The sequence below is a fragment of the Cherax quadricarinatus genome, chromosome 30 (assembly GCF_038502225.1).
Source record: "Cherax quadricarinatus isolate ZL_2023a chromosome 30, ASM3850222v1, whole genome shotgun sequence".
Taxonomy (NCBI): domain Eukaryota; kingdom Metazoa; phylum Arthropoda; class Malacostraca; order Decapoda; family Parastacidae; genus Cherax; species Cherax quadricarinatus.
This window is the reverse complement of record NC_091321.1, coordinates 8,565,457-8,581,540: the sequence shown is the minus strand read 5'-3', so window position 1 is coordinate 8,581,540 and position 16,084 is coordinate 8,565,457. Positions and strand designations below refer to the sequence as shown.

The 16,084-nt window shown below is 41.6% G+C and overlaps 2 protein-coding genes across 4 annotated transcripts in view; one reads left to right on the top strand and one right to left on the bottom strand.

Annotated features, from left to right (window-relative positions):
• The window catches only part of LOC138853418 (uncharacterized), a 119,338-nt gene that overhangs the window by 30,718 nt on the left and 72,536 nt on the right, over positions 1-16,084 (bottom strand). The gene's annotated exons all lie outside the window — the stretch shown is intronic.
• LOC128692622 (uncharacterized) overlaps positions 1-16,084 on the top strand; it is a 422,893-nt gene that overhangs the window by 385,008 nt on the left and 21,801 nt on the right. The gene's annotated exons all lie outside the window — the stretch shown is intronic.

The window sequence follows — 16,084 nt, the reverse complement described above, 5'->3', positions numbered from 1 at the left end:
GCGAGGGAGTACAAGCGTAGCCCCTCTACTATATGTACACTACTAAAACAGAAGGCTACAGCACCAGCAAAGGGGTTACAGTATTTTCTAAGCAGCGGACCTCTGTCAATGGAAAAGCTGCTGTTGACATGGTTGACGGAGAAACAGCTCACAGGAGATATGTAGTGTAGTGAGATAAACATAAAAATTGTACATAGCAGTTCTTAAGAAAAGTGTGAATTCCTGACAGGATATGCCGCTCTGCATTTCTTCATCAAGGTATGTACGTAAATGTCATATGTACACCAGATCTAATTCAGTTAGAATCACAAACTCCATTTTCTCTTATAATAACACCTCTGACGTTTTCATAGCGAGAATGCGCGACCACTCTCGCGACCACAATCCCCCTCCCTCTGCTGTCCACATAATGACCTATTTTATTCATTCTAGAGTGTATATCAGGTTTCTATGTTATTTATATTGTTTATGTCATATTAGATGAACTGTGACAGATAAATAAGCTATAGAGTTGATATTAGGGTTATTTCGTTATGCCTCCTGAGAGCAGGAATTCAGCTGGAACAAATTTATTGCATTTCAATTAATTTAAACGAGAAAAATTGACCCAGGATACAAACAAGTCCACGGAACAGATTAAATTTGTAAGCCGAGGTTCCTCTGTAACCATTAATTTTTAAAGGGGTGGATGGGTAAGCCACCAGAAGGCCTCGGTCAGATGACCAAAAGCTCTAGTGGTGGGTCATCATGTGATTAAGACCCACGACTCACGAAATCGTAATGACATTATTGCAAACAAACCATACCATACCACGGTATATTTAAACACCATGGCATTTAAATACAGTGGACCCCCGGTTAACGATATTTTTTCACTCCAGAAGTATGTTCAGGTGCCAGTACTGACCGAATTTGTTCCCATAAGGAATACTGTGAAGTAGATTAGTCCATTTCAGACCCCCAAACATACACGTACAAACGCACTTACATAATTGGTCGCATTTGGAGGTGATCGTTATGCGGGGGTCCACTGTATACCTATTTGACTGAATCTTATTGTAATCAGCTGGCCCAGTGGCTAACACATCGGTCTGGAGTTTTGTGACTCTCTGATAGCGGGTTCTATCCCCGCCCGTGGTATGGTTTATTAAGAGCCAAGTCAGGAAACACTTGTCCTGTTTCCTGACAAGCCTAACCTAATAGTAAAAAACAAAAAAAGAAAACCAATTCTACAGTATATATACAGTATATTCCAAGTGAAGCACTGTCAGGCAAGCATTTCCCCATATTTGAAGTGCTAAAACACCCTGAAACACATCAAATATCATAAGAAACTGGTGTATGTAGTGTTAAGACATTAAAAGCAATTAAAAAAAAAATCATGGTGTCAATAATTGTAAATATCATTGGCACTTTTGCATCACTGTTCCCGATAAGTGATCATTTTTTCATCAGCTTCAACACATCATAAAATCTTAAGGTTTTTATCAGATTCTATTCATTTTTGTCTTATTCAATTCAGAAAAATACACACCATTGAACTGTAAGAATTTTTTTTTTTTCAATATTGTCACACCACCAGGCTTTTTTTTTTTTTTTTTGCCAACTTGCCACAGCTAAGGGGTTAAAAGCTACCAAAAATGCTCACCTCCATGACACTACTTGGGAGTTCATTCCACTTATTTATGACTACTACTGCCAAACCAACACTTCCCTATGTCCCTTCTACATACAAAAAATTCTCCAACATTAATCTGTGGCTGTGAGTCATGTCTTCATTAGATATTTTCAACATATTTATATCTACTTTATTTAGTCCTCTTTTCTATCTGTACATTTAGATATCTTCCTTAATTCTATGCCTTTCCAGAGAGTGGAAGTTCAAATTCAAATTCAAAGTTTATTCTCTATAAGGATTACAATGCTCAGTGCCTTCAGTCAATTTTTATAGGAAAGATTTCTAATAGTGGTACCCGGAGTTTTGTACAGCTTCCAACTCGAACAATTATGTAAGTGTATTATTGTAGGTGCTTTTATAAGTGTATATTTTGGGGTCTGAAATGGACTAATCTAATTTACATTATTCCTTATGGGAACAAATTCGTTCGGTAACGACACTTGAACAGCCTTCTGGAACAGATTACAGTGGACCCCCGCCTTATGATATTAATTCGTTCCTGAGAGCTCATTGTATGCCGAAATTATCGTAAGGCGAATTAATTTTCCCCATAAGAAATAATGAAAATCAAATTAATCCGTGCGAGACACCCAAAAGTATGAAAAAAAAAATTTTTTTACCACATGAAATATTAATTTTAATACACACAAACTGAAGAAGACATGCACAGTTAATACTCTACTAAGAATAGAATACATGACACTTACCTTTATTGAAGATCTGGTGATGATTGATGGGATGGGAGGAGGGAAGTGTGTGGAAGTTGTTATTGTTTAGAAGGAGAATCCCCTTCCATCAGAACTTGAGGTATCAAGTACTTTTCCGGGGTTACTGCCCTTCTTTTAATGCCGCTAGGACCAGCTTGAGAGTCACTGGACCACTGTCGCACAACATATCTGTCCATGGAGCTCTGTACCTCTCGTTCCTTTATGATTTGTCTAAGTGGTTCACAACATTGTTATTGTAATAGTCACCAGCACGGCTTGCAATAGCAGTGTGAGGGTGATTTTCATCCATAAAGGTTTGCACTTCAAGCCACTTTGCACACATTTCCTTAATCTCTTTTTTCAATTCCATACTAATTCTCACCCTTTTTACCACAGGGATGGCACTAGAAGCTTTCTTGGGGTCCATGGTGACTTATTTTGCAGTTACAAGCACTAAAAACACTGGGATAATGTGAAATGTACCGAATGTGTGCATAGATGTGACCACACTGGCTGGCTTGTAAACACTGGCGCTGAGGCCACACTGGATGTGTCCTGGACGAATCACGTAAGGAGTTTTTTAGCGTGAGGCGAGGCAAAATTTTTGCATTAAAATGTATCGTATGGCAGATTTAACCCTTAAACGGTCCAAACAGATCGACATTCAAATCTGTAGTGCTCCAAAAGTAGATCTACGTTTTTTTTACTTATTTTTGAAAATAACAAAAAACAAATGTAGATAAAAGTTTTTTTTACACATTTTTAAATGTAAAACAAGAAAGAAGATCTACATTTTTTTACATACTTTCAAATGTTGAAAAAACGTATATATACGTTTGGACGATTTAAGGGTTAACATAACGTGATGCCATCATAAGGCAGGGGTCCACTGTATGGCCAAAACTCGAGGTACCACTGTATATGGAATCAGCTTTGTCATCCTTCTGTTTATTTTCCAGTATATTTAGGTCCATGCTGTAATATGAAGACCAGAACTGAGCAGATAATCTAAATGAGGCCTTACCAAAGATACATAAAGTTGAAGTATAACCTTAGGACTTCTATTATTTATACTTGATATGAAGCCAAGAACTATTAGCTTTATTATGGATACTTATGTACTATTGTTTTAACTTTAAATTTCTGCTAATCAGAAATCATAATTTTTTTTTTCTTGCATTTACTTTTACTAAGATCTACAGTATTTAGCTTATAAGAGCCATATTTATTTTCTTTTCCTAGGATTAGAACATTACACTGGTTTAAATTGAACTGCATCTGCCACTTTTCTGACCACATCAACCTAACCAGGTCATCCTGTAGCTTTTTAAGTCTTCTCATTAAAAATTGTGTGATGGTATATTTTAGTGTCATTAGAAAATTTACCAATGTTGCTATTTATTCCTTCATCAGTGTCATTTATGTAGACTGTGAGGAAGGTTCCTAACACTGACCTCTGTGGTGCACTACTTGTTTCAGGTCCCCATTCTAATTTCTCCCCATTAATGCAAATTTTCTGTTGCCTATCAGTCAACCATTCCTCAACATGTGAAATAGTTTCTCCTCCTATGCCATGTGTTGCTACTACAGTTTCAGGTGGGGAATTTTATTAAAAGCCTTAATACAGTCCATATATGCAACATCATATTCATTATCATGGTATGCCATCTCAAATACCTAAGTGAGAAATGTTAGTAAGTTTCTAAGGCAAGGACGCCCATTGTAAAACTGTGCTGAGATTTGTTGCCAAATTATAAGTTTAAGGTGTTCTCAAATTGCATTAGCAATTTATTCCATCAACTTCCTCACAATGGATGCTGATTGGATTTCACATTTGCTAATCTTCCATATTCTGTATAAGGGAGAAGGAGCTGGACAAGCAATTAGTCAGTACCTGACCAGCCAGGCTGTGGTTCATACATTGGTTTGCCTGCAGCAGGCAGTAACAACCTGGTTGATCAGGCCCTGATCCACCACAAGGCCTGGTCATGGACCGGGCCATGGAGGGCATTGACCCCTGGAACACCCTCCAGGTATACCCGCAGGTAGTGATTTGTTGAAGTGATTGGCTAATGGTTTGCTGAGTTACTCCTTACATTATTTTTTAGAACCCTTGGAAGCAGCTCATCAACACCAGGGCAAAGATAACTGCCTTGTTGACTAAGACAGCTCAGTTCAAAGAAGATCTCAGTGAAACAGCAGGAAACCAAAATATACTAATAACAACACTATTTACAAGGTATAAAAATAAACACAAGACATCATATTTGGCTTAGAACATGTAGATAAATTAGACACATGTGCAACTCTTGGGTATCTTTATTGAGGAAACGTTTCACCACACAGTGGCTTCATCAGTCCATACGTAGGAGAAACTTGAAGAACAGGAGGAGAATGAGGTAATCAGTCCCTCAACCTTGAGTCGACGTGTTCAGTCCATCAATCTTGAGTAGAATACGGCATATGAGCGGAGAAGCAGCTTATAAACCATATGGCAGGAGAGGTGCAGCAGTCATAGGTGGTGTCACATTTGTTCAATGTGGAAGTAGGTCGTGCCCTAGAATTAGGCAAGCGAAGAATTCCTAAGTATTAAGATCCCAAGAAGTTGCAGTGTCTGACAGGTTTGTAGATGAATGGTTCTGAGAACCGACATGTTGATAAATTAGACATGTGCAACTCTTGGGTATCTTTATTGAGGAAACGTTTCGCCACACAGTGGCTTCATCAGTCCATACGTAGGAGAAACTTGAAGAACATCGACTCAAGGTTGAGGGACTGATTACCTCATTCTCCTCCTGTTCTTCAAGTTTCTCCTACGTATGGACTGATGAAGCCACTGTGTGGCGAAATGTTTCCTCAATAAAGATACCCAAGAGTTGCACATGTGTCTAATTTATCAACAGGTCGATTCTCTGAATCATTCATCTTAGAACATGTAAATCTGTATAAAGGGGAATATTAATCATCATTAAAGCTGTGCTAAGAATCCAAAAAACTTCCAGCTTGGGGGTAGCCCGCTACCTCATGACAAAAATCATAATTTGCCTTAAAAGCACTGTTGTCTTATACCAGTGTATTAACACACTGCAGCAACTCACAGTATAACTAGATGTATTTGAGGCACTGCATGATCTGAGAAAGGTATTCTCATATTGCATAATCCCAGCACGCTGTACCTCAATGCACATAATTAGAATAATGCTGAGTGTGGCATAAGTTTGTAATACAATTAAATATCAGCAACGAAAGTTTGATATGTATCAGAAGAGGCATCCACAAGTCATCATATATAAATATCCCAATTCCTTCAATAAAATGGCAAATTAGGACATACACATTTCCAGTTTAAACTTTCCATTAAAAAATACCAGCTTTGAAACTAAACTAAAGAGAGGCATTCTCTTGTTATCTGAGACACACCATTATCCTAAAAATGGTTAAGTCTGTCCTCGGTAAGTTTAAAAATGCCCTAAAAATGCAAAATCTTTTCAGTTTTTCTTTTCTATTTTATATTCTATTTCAAATTCTCTACAATCCTTTAAAAAATATTTTATTTATATTTTTTAATAAAGAAAATCTATTTGATAAAATTGCTTAAAAAATTTAAAAAGTGGGACTTATCTCACCCAATAACAGCATGAACCTTGCATTTGGGAAACCATACCAGTAGTGACAATTTGAAGCTGATCAGATGAGTCATGCTTCAGGTTTGGGACTGATTCCAGGTGTTTTCCTAACAATTTTGCTATACAATAGGGCCCCACTTATATGGCAGGTTAGGTTCCAGGCTAATGCAGGAAAGCAGACATCACCGGAAAGCAGAATGCCATTTTTTCCACTTATAAATGCATATAAATACCAATTAACAAGTTTACATTAACATATATTAACTTAGCAATAGAACTAGGCATTAAAAACAATAAAAAGTAAAACACACAAACAGTACACTCCTTGAAATATTTGTAGTCTTAATGTAGAGTGAGAGGTAAGTAGTATTTATTTGTAGGTAGTCAGGAGTGGGATGTATGGTAGCCAGCCAGGCCACCCCACCCACTCGTAACATACCATGACATTCAAAGCGGCTTAGAGCGATAAAATGCCTATACAGTACACTCATTCTTTATTTATTTATTTATTTATTTAGTAATTTTAGCATACATACAGAGGTACAAAAAATACAGGTAAGAGCAGCTTGCCAAAGCCACTTATATGCATAGCATTACGGGCTGGCTTAAAATTAACCTAAGATTAACTAAGCAATGATGAAATCAGTGATAAAACATTATTGTAAACAGATAACTATAAAGTATTTGTAGTCTTAATGTAGGGTGAGAGGTGAGTAAACGAGATAAAACGAATGAACGAGTAAATGAGCGAGGAGAGAGACGTGGAGTTATGTAAACAAGCAGACGAATGCTTCTGGTTTTGGTTCATACATGTAACATCTCACTCTGAAGGATTATTATTATTATTATAATCAAAAAGAAGTGCTAAGCCACAAGGGCTATACAGCACTGCAGGGCAGGAAGGAAGCGAGGGCATCAGGTGGCAAAAGGGAGATGGATGAGTAATAGGTTACGGATAACAGCGGGGCAGTGGATGGTGAAAGGGTAAAGGGCAGCAAGAGACTGAACTAGAAAGGGCTGAGGGGAGTGCGAAAAGTATCATCAGAGTTTGTGGAGTAAATCAGTCGTTGTCAAGAAGTCAATGAGAGAGTCAGGATTAAAGGAGGGTCCATCAGCAAGAAGGGAAGGTAAAGAGAGAGTAGTAGAACGAAGACGACGTTGGAGGTAAATTCTGCGTGCTCGTTGATAGAGAGGGCAGTCTAACAGAATGTGGCTAATCGATACTGGAACTTGACACTGCTCACAGAGAGGAACAGGGTGCCTCTCCATGAGATACCCATGAGTAAGACGAGTGTGGCCAATGCGAAGGCGGGAGAGAGTGGTCTCCCAACCTCGGCACTGATGACAAGAAGACGGCCAGTAACCTATGCTCGGTTTAATAGAATGAAGTTTGTTACCGAGCAGAGTTGACCAACGTTGCTGCCAACGGGTGCGAAGGTGGGTAGCTATTGCAGCAAAATAGTCCAGAAATGGAACACCTCTATAGGAAATTGGTAGGTCATGTACTGCTGACCTCGCAGCGGTGTCTGCCTGTTCATTGCCCTGTACGTCGACATGACCAGGGACCTAACAAAAAACAAAATCTTTATGTTTGGTAGAGATACGGCGTAGCCAAAGTTGGATACGGAGAACTAGGGGATGAGATGTATCAAATTTTCGTATAGCCTGTAGAGCACTAAAGGAGTCTGAGACTACTACAAATGATGACACAGGCATAGATGCGATACGAATAAGTGCTGCAAGAATGGCATACAGTTCAGCAGTAAAAATGCTAGCTGAAGATAGTAAATGCCCCTGCACGACGCTGTCCGGAAACACTGCTGCGAATCCGACGCCGTCTGAAGACTTAGAGCCATCTGTGTACACAGCGGTGGCATGAGAATGGGAGTGGAAGTGATCAAGAAAAAGAGAGCGGGAAGCCACAGTAGGCAGTTGAGCTTTCGAGCAAGGGAGTGAGAAAGAACAGACCCGAACAGCTGGAACTTCCCAGGGGGGTAGGGAAAAGTGAGAAGCTACATGAACATATAAAGGTGGTAACTGAAGGGAAGACAAGAGTGAATGTAGGCGAAGAGAAAAGGGACGGAGCAAACAGGGGCGGCAAACGAATAAAGAATGTCTACTAATATCGGTGAACATTCTATAAATGGAAGGATTGTGTAGATCGTGAGAGTGTACATAGTAGCGAAGGCAATGGGCACCACGGCGATAAGACAAGGATGTAACATTCGCTTCTGTATAGAGGCTCTCAACAGGGGAAGAGCGAAAAGCACCAAGGCACAAACGTAATCCTTGGTGATGGATAGAGTTAAGGCTAGAGAGAGTAGCAGGAGAGGCCGCGGAATAAATCTGGTCACCATAATCGAGTTTCGATAAAACGAGGGCTGAATGTAGGAGAAGCAGAGTTCGACGATCAGCTACCCAGGAAAGATGAGCAAGGGTTTTAAGAAGGTTTAGCCGGCTGTGACAAGTTGCCTTCAGAGAGGTAATGTGAGGTTTCCAGGATAACCTACGGTCAAAGAGAAGGCCTAGAAACCTGACTGTATCACGTTCGGGGATACGGGAGCCATAGAGATACAAAGGATGATCGGAGATAACAGAGCGTCTAGTGAAAGTAATTTGGTGAGTTTTGGTACTTGAAAATTTAAACCCATGCGTGGTGGCCCAAGTGGAAACACGGTCGACCGCATGCTGGAGAGAAACTGCAATAAGATGACAGTCAGCGCCTGCACAAGCTATAGCGAAGTCATCAACATAGAGTGATGACCAAATATTGGGTGGAAGAACAGAGGCCACAACATTTATAGCAAGGAGAAACAGTGTTGTGCTTAGAACACATCCCTGAGGGACACCTTCAGCTTGGACGAAGTCCGGGGAAAGAACATTATTGACTCGAACACGGAAATGTCTGTCAGTTAAAAAGTTCTTAAGGAAGGATGGTAGATTGCCTCGGAGGCCTAAGGAATGGGCCTGGGCCAAAATATTATACCTCCAAGTTGTGTCTTATGCCTTCTCAAGGTCAAAAAATATGGCAATAACTGAGTGATTATTCGCAAAGGCATTACGAACATACGTATCCAAGCGTAGTAAGGGGTCTATGGTAGAACGACCCTTACGAAAGCCATATTGACTAGCGGAGAGACTGTTGTGTGTCTCTAAATACCACATTAAACGTCGATTTACGAGACGTTCCATCACTTTGCAAACTGCACTAGTAAGAGCGATGGGGCGATAGTGGGAGGCATCATGTCCTGTAGTACCCAGTTTGCGGAAAGGGAGAACAATGGCAGATTTCCACAGCTGGGGAAGAACTCCTTGTGCCCAAATAAGATTGAAGAGGTGTAAGAGGACTACAAGGGCTGACCGATGTAAATGTTGTAACATACGAATATGAATGTCGTCAGGCCCAGCTGCCGATGATCGGCAAGCTGAGAGTGTTGCCTCCAGTTCTTGAAGTGTAAAAGGCACATTATACTGTTCTTCTCTGAGAGAAGAAAAGTCCAAGGGTACTAACTCTCTGGCAGACTTTGAGGAAAGAAACGAGGGGCATAGATGGAGCCCTCGGGAAATACGGACCAGATGTGTGCCAAGTTCAATGGCAACATTGAGAGGGTTTGCTACATCAACACCAGCGACCCGTAGAACAGGAGCTGGGTCAGGAGAGTATTTACCACTCAATTTCCTCACTTTTTTCCAGACTGCACTCATAGAAGAAGCAGAGGTGATGGTGGAAACAGTCTCGCCAACAAGTGCGTTTAGCTTCACGGATGACACGGCGAGCGATCGCACACTTCTGCTTAAAATCAAGTCTCTCAGCGGTTCTATTGTACCGGTACCTGCCCCATGCAGCACGTTTCAAACGTACTGCACGAGCACAAGCAGGAGACCACCAAGGCACGCACTTCTGAGAATGCCTGCCTGAGGTTTGGGGTATAGAATGAGAAGCTGCGGTATAAACTGACGTCGAGATGTGTAGGAGCTCATCAATGGAGGATGAAGAAGGAACCTCACTAAAAGCAGTGAGGTGTGAGTAAAGATCCCAATTTGCCCGATCAAATTGCCAGCGAGGGCTACGGAAAGGTGGTGAATAGGAAGGAGAAGTAAGAATGATCGGAAAATGATCGCTGTCATGTAAGTCTGGTAGAACAGACCAGGTGAAGTCTAGTGCAGTGGAGGAAGAGCAGACTGATAGATCGATGCAAGAGAGAGTATGAGTACGAGGATCAAAATGGGTGGGAGTACCCATATTTAAAACATGGAGGGGGGTGAGAGGCGAGAAAAGCCTCCAACTGAATGCCACGTGAGTCACAATGAGACCCCCCCCAGAGGAAATGGTGGGCATTAAAATCACCAAGTAACAGAAGTGGTGGTGGTAAGGATGAAACAAGAAAGGCAAAGTCTGGGATAGAAAATGCTCGAGAAGGAGAGAGATATAAAGAACATATTGTAAACCACTTATTCAAGTGGATACAGGCTGCAGTGTAATGCAGCGAGGTATGGACAAATAGTTGACAGTACGGAATATCATTGCGTAGAAGAAGGGCACTTTCATTAAAGGTCCCATCTGAGAAAGGATCCGAAGAATACAATAAATTATATCCTGAGATAGGTTGGAAAACAGCCTAGTGTAATTTTGGTTCTTGTAAGCAAGCACCAACAGGGGAAAACCTGGAAAGCAACATCTGAAGCTCACCCCGATTACCCCTGAGGCCGCGGATATTCCACTGTAAATAGGCCATGATTGGCGATGAAGAAAATATCAGGAATCTGTAGGTAAAGGCACCTACGGACTAGAGGGATTAGAAAAGTCAACGTGTGGTGGCATTGGAAGACGTTCAAGTAGCGAAGGAACGGAGCGTTGCGAAGAATGGGGTTGTGAAGATGGAGGAGAGGGAAGAGAAGGAACAGGAAGTGAATCAGTGTCCATTGAAGGTTTAGCCTCTGCAATATATTCTGAAATGGCTTCAAGTGTTTCTGAATTCAAAGATGTATGGGAGACCATATTGGAGATAGAAGGAGGAGGGTGAGTAAAGATTGGGACAGTAATGGACTGTACCAAAGTAGAGGGGGAGGGAAGAGTGTAAGGGACTGGAGATGAAGTGTGGAGGGGACAGAAGAGGCAGAAACCTGGGAGGTGGCAGAAGAGGGAGAAACTTGGGAGGGGACGGGGGTGGAAGGCATAGTACGAGGAGGAGGGTGAATCTCCACACTTGTAATAGAGCCAGAGAGAGGGGAAGAACTAGGTACAGAGACTGGAAAGGTAAAGTGTGGAAGTGGAAGAAGGGAAGGAAGGGGCAAAGAAGATTTGAGCAATGTGGATTTTTTTGACTTCTGAGTAGAGGGGCGATTGGTATTAGGTGTCGTACGAGGTCTTGTCGATACTGGGGCTTGTGAGGAAGGACGCGAAGATGTGAGAACAGACTGAGTTGTAGTCGGGACGTCAGAGCCAAGGACAGCAAAAGGATTAGATGCCGTAGTGGCTATGGGAGGGGTAACAACAGAGGAGGCTGCAGAAGATGGGACCCCAGAAGTGGGGGGATGTTTGGAAACACGAGAATAAGAAACACGGGGTAGTCTCCCTTGGAGGCGGAGATGAGTAACTGCCATAGCATAAGGGAGACCTTCTGCCTCTTTGAGGCAACGGATTTCACGTTCATTTAAGTAGACCTGGCAACGGCGGGAGTACGAAGGGTGAGCTTCATTACAATTAAGGCAAGATGGAGGTTGACTGCAAGATGTATTAGAATGGTCGTCGGCACCACAGACTGGGCATTCGGCCATAGATCTGCAATATTTCGCTGGGTGACCAAAACGCCAGCAATTTTTACATTGTTGTGGCGTAGGTATCACCTTTCGAACTTGTAACCGATGTCCCGCGACATATACAGAGGACGGGAGTTCTCGGCTGTCAAAAGTTAAACGAGCCACATTGCAAGGGTAACGTACCTTAACACTCCACCATAACTATACAATGACAAGTGTTACAAAACCTAAAATTGTAATCTCTTGTATATCAATAACCAGACCAATTATAGTAATCAGAACACTGCTTATAAAAAAAATTAAGTGGTTATGCTTTATTTACAGTGGGCAGTCAGGGTATTTTTCCAGAATGGTTGGTAACATGCCACAGTTGATAAAATACTTAGACATTTCTTGAACATATCTTCACAAGTCGTCTCTCAGTTCATTAATTTTATCGCATTCCAGCACATGATGATGCAAGGAGCGACAGTTGTTCATCTGGCAGGGTTTACATTTAGTTTTGTCTACATCATCTGGTGGTCATGATTCAGCCTCCCAGAGATACTTGTAACCCAGCCAGAGCCTGGCAATAGTGACATCTAAGAGTCTGCTTATTTTGTTGAATGCACCATAGACATGTGGCTCTTGCATAATATCTTTATTTACTACAGCTTGTGCAGGAGCTGTCACCTCATTACAGTTTCTCTCCAGCATGCGGTCGACCGTGTTTCTAATTGGGCCACCACGCATGGGTTTAAATTTTCTAGTACCAAAACTCGCCAAATTACTTTCACTAGACGCCCTGTCATTTCCGATCATCCTTTGTACCTTTATGGCTCACGTATTCCTGAACATGATACAGTCAGGTTTCTAGGCCTTCTCTTTGACCGTAGGTTATCCTGGAAACCTCACATTACCTCTCTGAAGGCAACTTGTCACAACCGGCTGAACCTTCTTAAAACCCTTGCTCATCTTTCATGGGGAGCTGATCGTCGAACCCTCCTTCGCCTACATTCAGCCTTCATTTTATCGAAACTCGATTATGGTGACCAGATCTATTCAGCGGCTTCTCCTGCTACTCTCTCTAGCCTTAATTCCATCCATCATCAGGGATTATGTTTATGCCTTGGTGCTTTTCGCTCTTCCCCTGTTGAGAGCCTCTATGCAGAAGCGAATGTTCCATCCTTGTCCGATCGCTGTGATGCCCATTGCCTTCGCTACTATGTATGCTCTCATGATCTCCGCAATCCTTCCATTTATAGAATAGTCACCAATTTTAGTAAACGTTCTTTATTTGTTCGTCGCCCCTGTTTGCTCCATCCCTTTTCTCTTCGCCTACATTCACTCTTGTCTTCCCTTCAGTTGCCACCTTTCTATGTTCATGTAGCATCTCACTTTTCCCTACCCCCCTGGGAAGTTCCAGCTGTTCGAGTCTGTTCTTTCTCACTCCCTTGCTCAAAAGCCCAACTACCTACGGTAGCTTCCCGCTCTCTTTTTCTTGACCACTTCCACACTCATGCCATCGCAGTGTACACAGATGGCTCTAAGTCTTCTGACGGTGTCGGATTCACAGCAGTGTTTCCAGACAGCGTCGTGCGAGGGCATTTACTGTCTTTGGCTAGCATTTTTACTGCTGAATTGTATGCCATTCTTGCAGCACTTATCCGTATTGCATCTTTGCCTGTGTCATCATTTGTGGTTGTCTCAGACTCCCTTAAGTGCTTTACAGGCTATACAAAAATTTGATACACCTCACCCACTAGTTCTCTGTATCCAACTTTGGTTACACCGTATCTCTACCAAACAAAGATATTGTTTTTTGTTGGGTTCCTGGTCATGTTGACATACAGGGCAATGAACAGGCAGACACTGCTGTGCGGTCAGCAGTACATGACCTTCCAGTTTCATATAGAGGTGTTCCATTCACGGATTATTTTGCTGTTATAGCTACCCACCTTCACACCCGCTGGCAACAACGTTGGCCTGCTCTGCTCAATAACTTCGTTCTGTTAAACCGAGTATAGGTTACTGGCCGTCTTCTTGTCATCAGTGTCGAGGTTGGGAGACTACTCTCTCCCGCCTTTGCATTGGCCACACTCGTCTTACTCATGGATATCTCATGGAGAGGTGCCCTGCTCCTCTGTGAGAATTGTCAGGTTCCAGTATCGGTCAGCCACATTCTGTTAGACTGCCCACTCTATCAACGAGCACGCAGAATTTACCTCCGTCGTCGTCTTCGCTCTGCTGCTCTCTCTTTACCTTCCCTTCTTGCTGATGGACCCACCTTTCATCCAGACTCTCTCATTGACTTTTTGACAACAACTGACTTACTCCACAAACTCTGATGATCATACCTTTAGCACTCCCCTCAGCCCTTTCTACCTCAATCTCTTGCTACCCTCTACCCCTGCACTATCCCCTGCCCCGCTGTTTTCTGTAACCTACTAATCATCCCTCCCCCCTTCTGCTGCCCGATACCCTCGCTTCCTTCCCTGCCCTGCAGCGCTGTATAGCCCTTGTGGTTTAGCGCTTCTTTTTGATTATAATAATTTATTTACAAGTACATGTCCATGGTATATAGCCCTAGCTGACATCAATTCTACTATATAGAAAGCCGCTTGTTATGCAGAGCATTTTGGGCAAATTAGGTCAGTCGACTAACTCCCAAGTACCCATTTTACTGATGGGTGAACATAGACAACCGGTGTAAAGAAACACGCCCAATGTGTCTACCCTCGTTGGGAATTGAACCCAGACCCCTCACTGCATGACGCGAGAACTTTAGCCACCAGGCCACAGGGCACCATTTAGAATGATGATAGGTGGAGTGACTCTCAAGTCAACAGAGTTCAGTTGAAGTTCTTTTTGTATTATGATTCTCAAACTGCTAACTGACAGCTCTCTCTTTGAAGGCTTTCCTAATTCAGCAGTTCTATCATTCATCTGAAGGCCAATGTGAAATGGAATCCACAGGTGCATTTTGAGTCTACTGTCCACAATCCTACCATACCTGTATCTGGTTTCTGACACAAGTATGCCACAATTGATACTCAAGGAGTTAAGAGCATTCATGAATGATAAAAAATCAGTTACAATTAATGTGTCATCCTTTGGTACAATTGAGTGCAAGAGTAAGGCAAACAGTTAGGGTAGAAGTCCAGTTATTAATGTTTGCTCCATCACTCTGTATGAAAACATAGCACTACCAACTGCACATATGTAATTTGTGAATGAGTGTGCTGTGTGACTAAGGTATCCTCCTTGGCTTCAGGGTGAAGCTTTGGATGTGATTTAAGAAGTTTTGGGGGGAAAAAAAGGAGGGATAGTGGTTTGGAATGGGGTAATTTTCCATGGAGCGGGGAAGTGACGCTGTTCCCTTACTTGAATACATAGATCATATATCAGAGTCATGTGGAGATCAATACCAGTTTTTATGATCCATCTGGTGGAATACTCACCAGTTTGAATGGGCTTGCCTGACCATATTGACCTCAGTGAGGACATTTCTTTCAATGACAATCTCTGCTTTTAATATTAAGTTCTTTCTGCATGTTTACAATTTTGGCAGTACAAGGGCATCTGAGAATGATCCTCATTGCTCTGTTCTGCATTTTTTTATACACTAATTACTCAAATAGCTAAAAATGAGCTGGATATTCACTTGTATCCTTTTAAGAGCTTGGATATGTAACCCAGGTTTATTTGATAGAAAAGTTGAAAAAATTAACATAAAGATCTTTGTAAATTGACCTGTGCCTTGAGCACAGCATTAATTTTTGTTAATAATCAGGCTTATTGTGTAGAGCTGATTACAATTCTTTTCATGGGGAAGTGCTGAACCTATAGGGGTCACATAGCATCTGGGGAATAGGGGGGTAATTTGGTTTGATCCAAGGAAAAGTAGGGCAGCTTCAATTCCTTGCATTGTAAGTCCTTCACTGGCATTGAGGTGCCTCCTGAAGGAGTGTAAAGCTGTTGAGAATCTTTAGCTGCTTAAGGATTTATGCAGACCATCATTCTTTAACTGGACTTTGCCATATTAAGGTTTGATGTACATCACAATTTAGCTTTGATCAACTTTGTGATATTCTTCAATGCTAATTGTTTGTTAACATTTTATGCAATCAAATTTAAATCTAAGGTACAATACAGCAATGCCCTATGTCTTCAGTATTGCTCTGTGGAATAAATTTCATTACAGACTACTTAAGCTTCATAATTTTGTAAATTCTTCAGTTCTTTTAATGGATTTTATCCTTTTGATGTACATTTAATTAGTTTATCCATAAAGTGACATTCAGTCATAAAAAACTTCAACTTTCATGTAATAG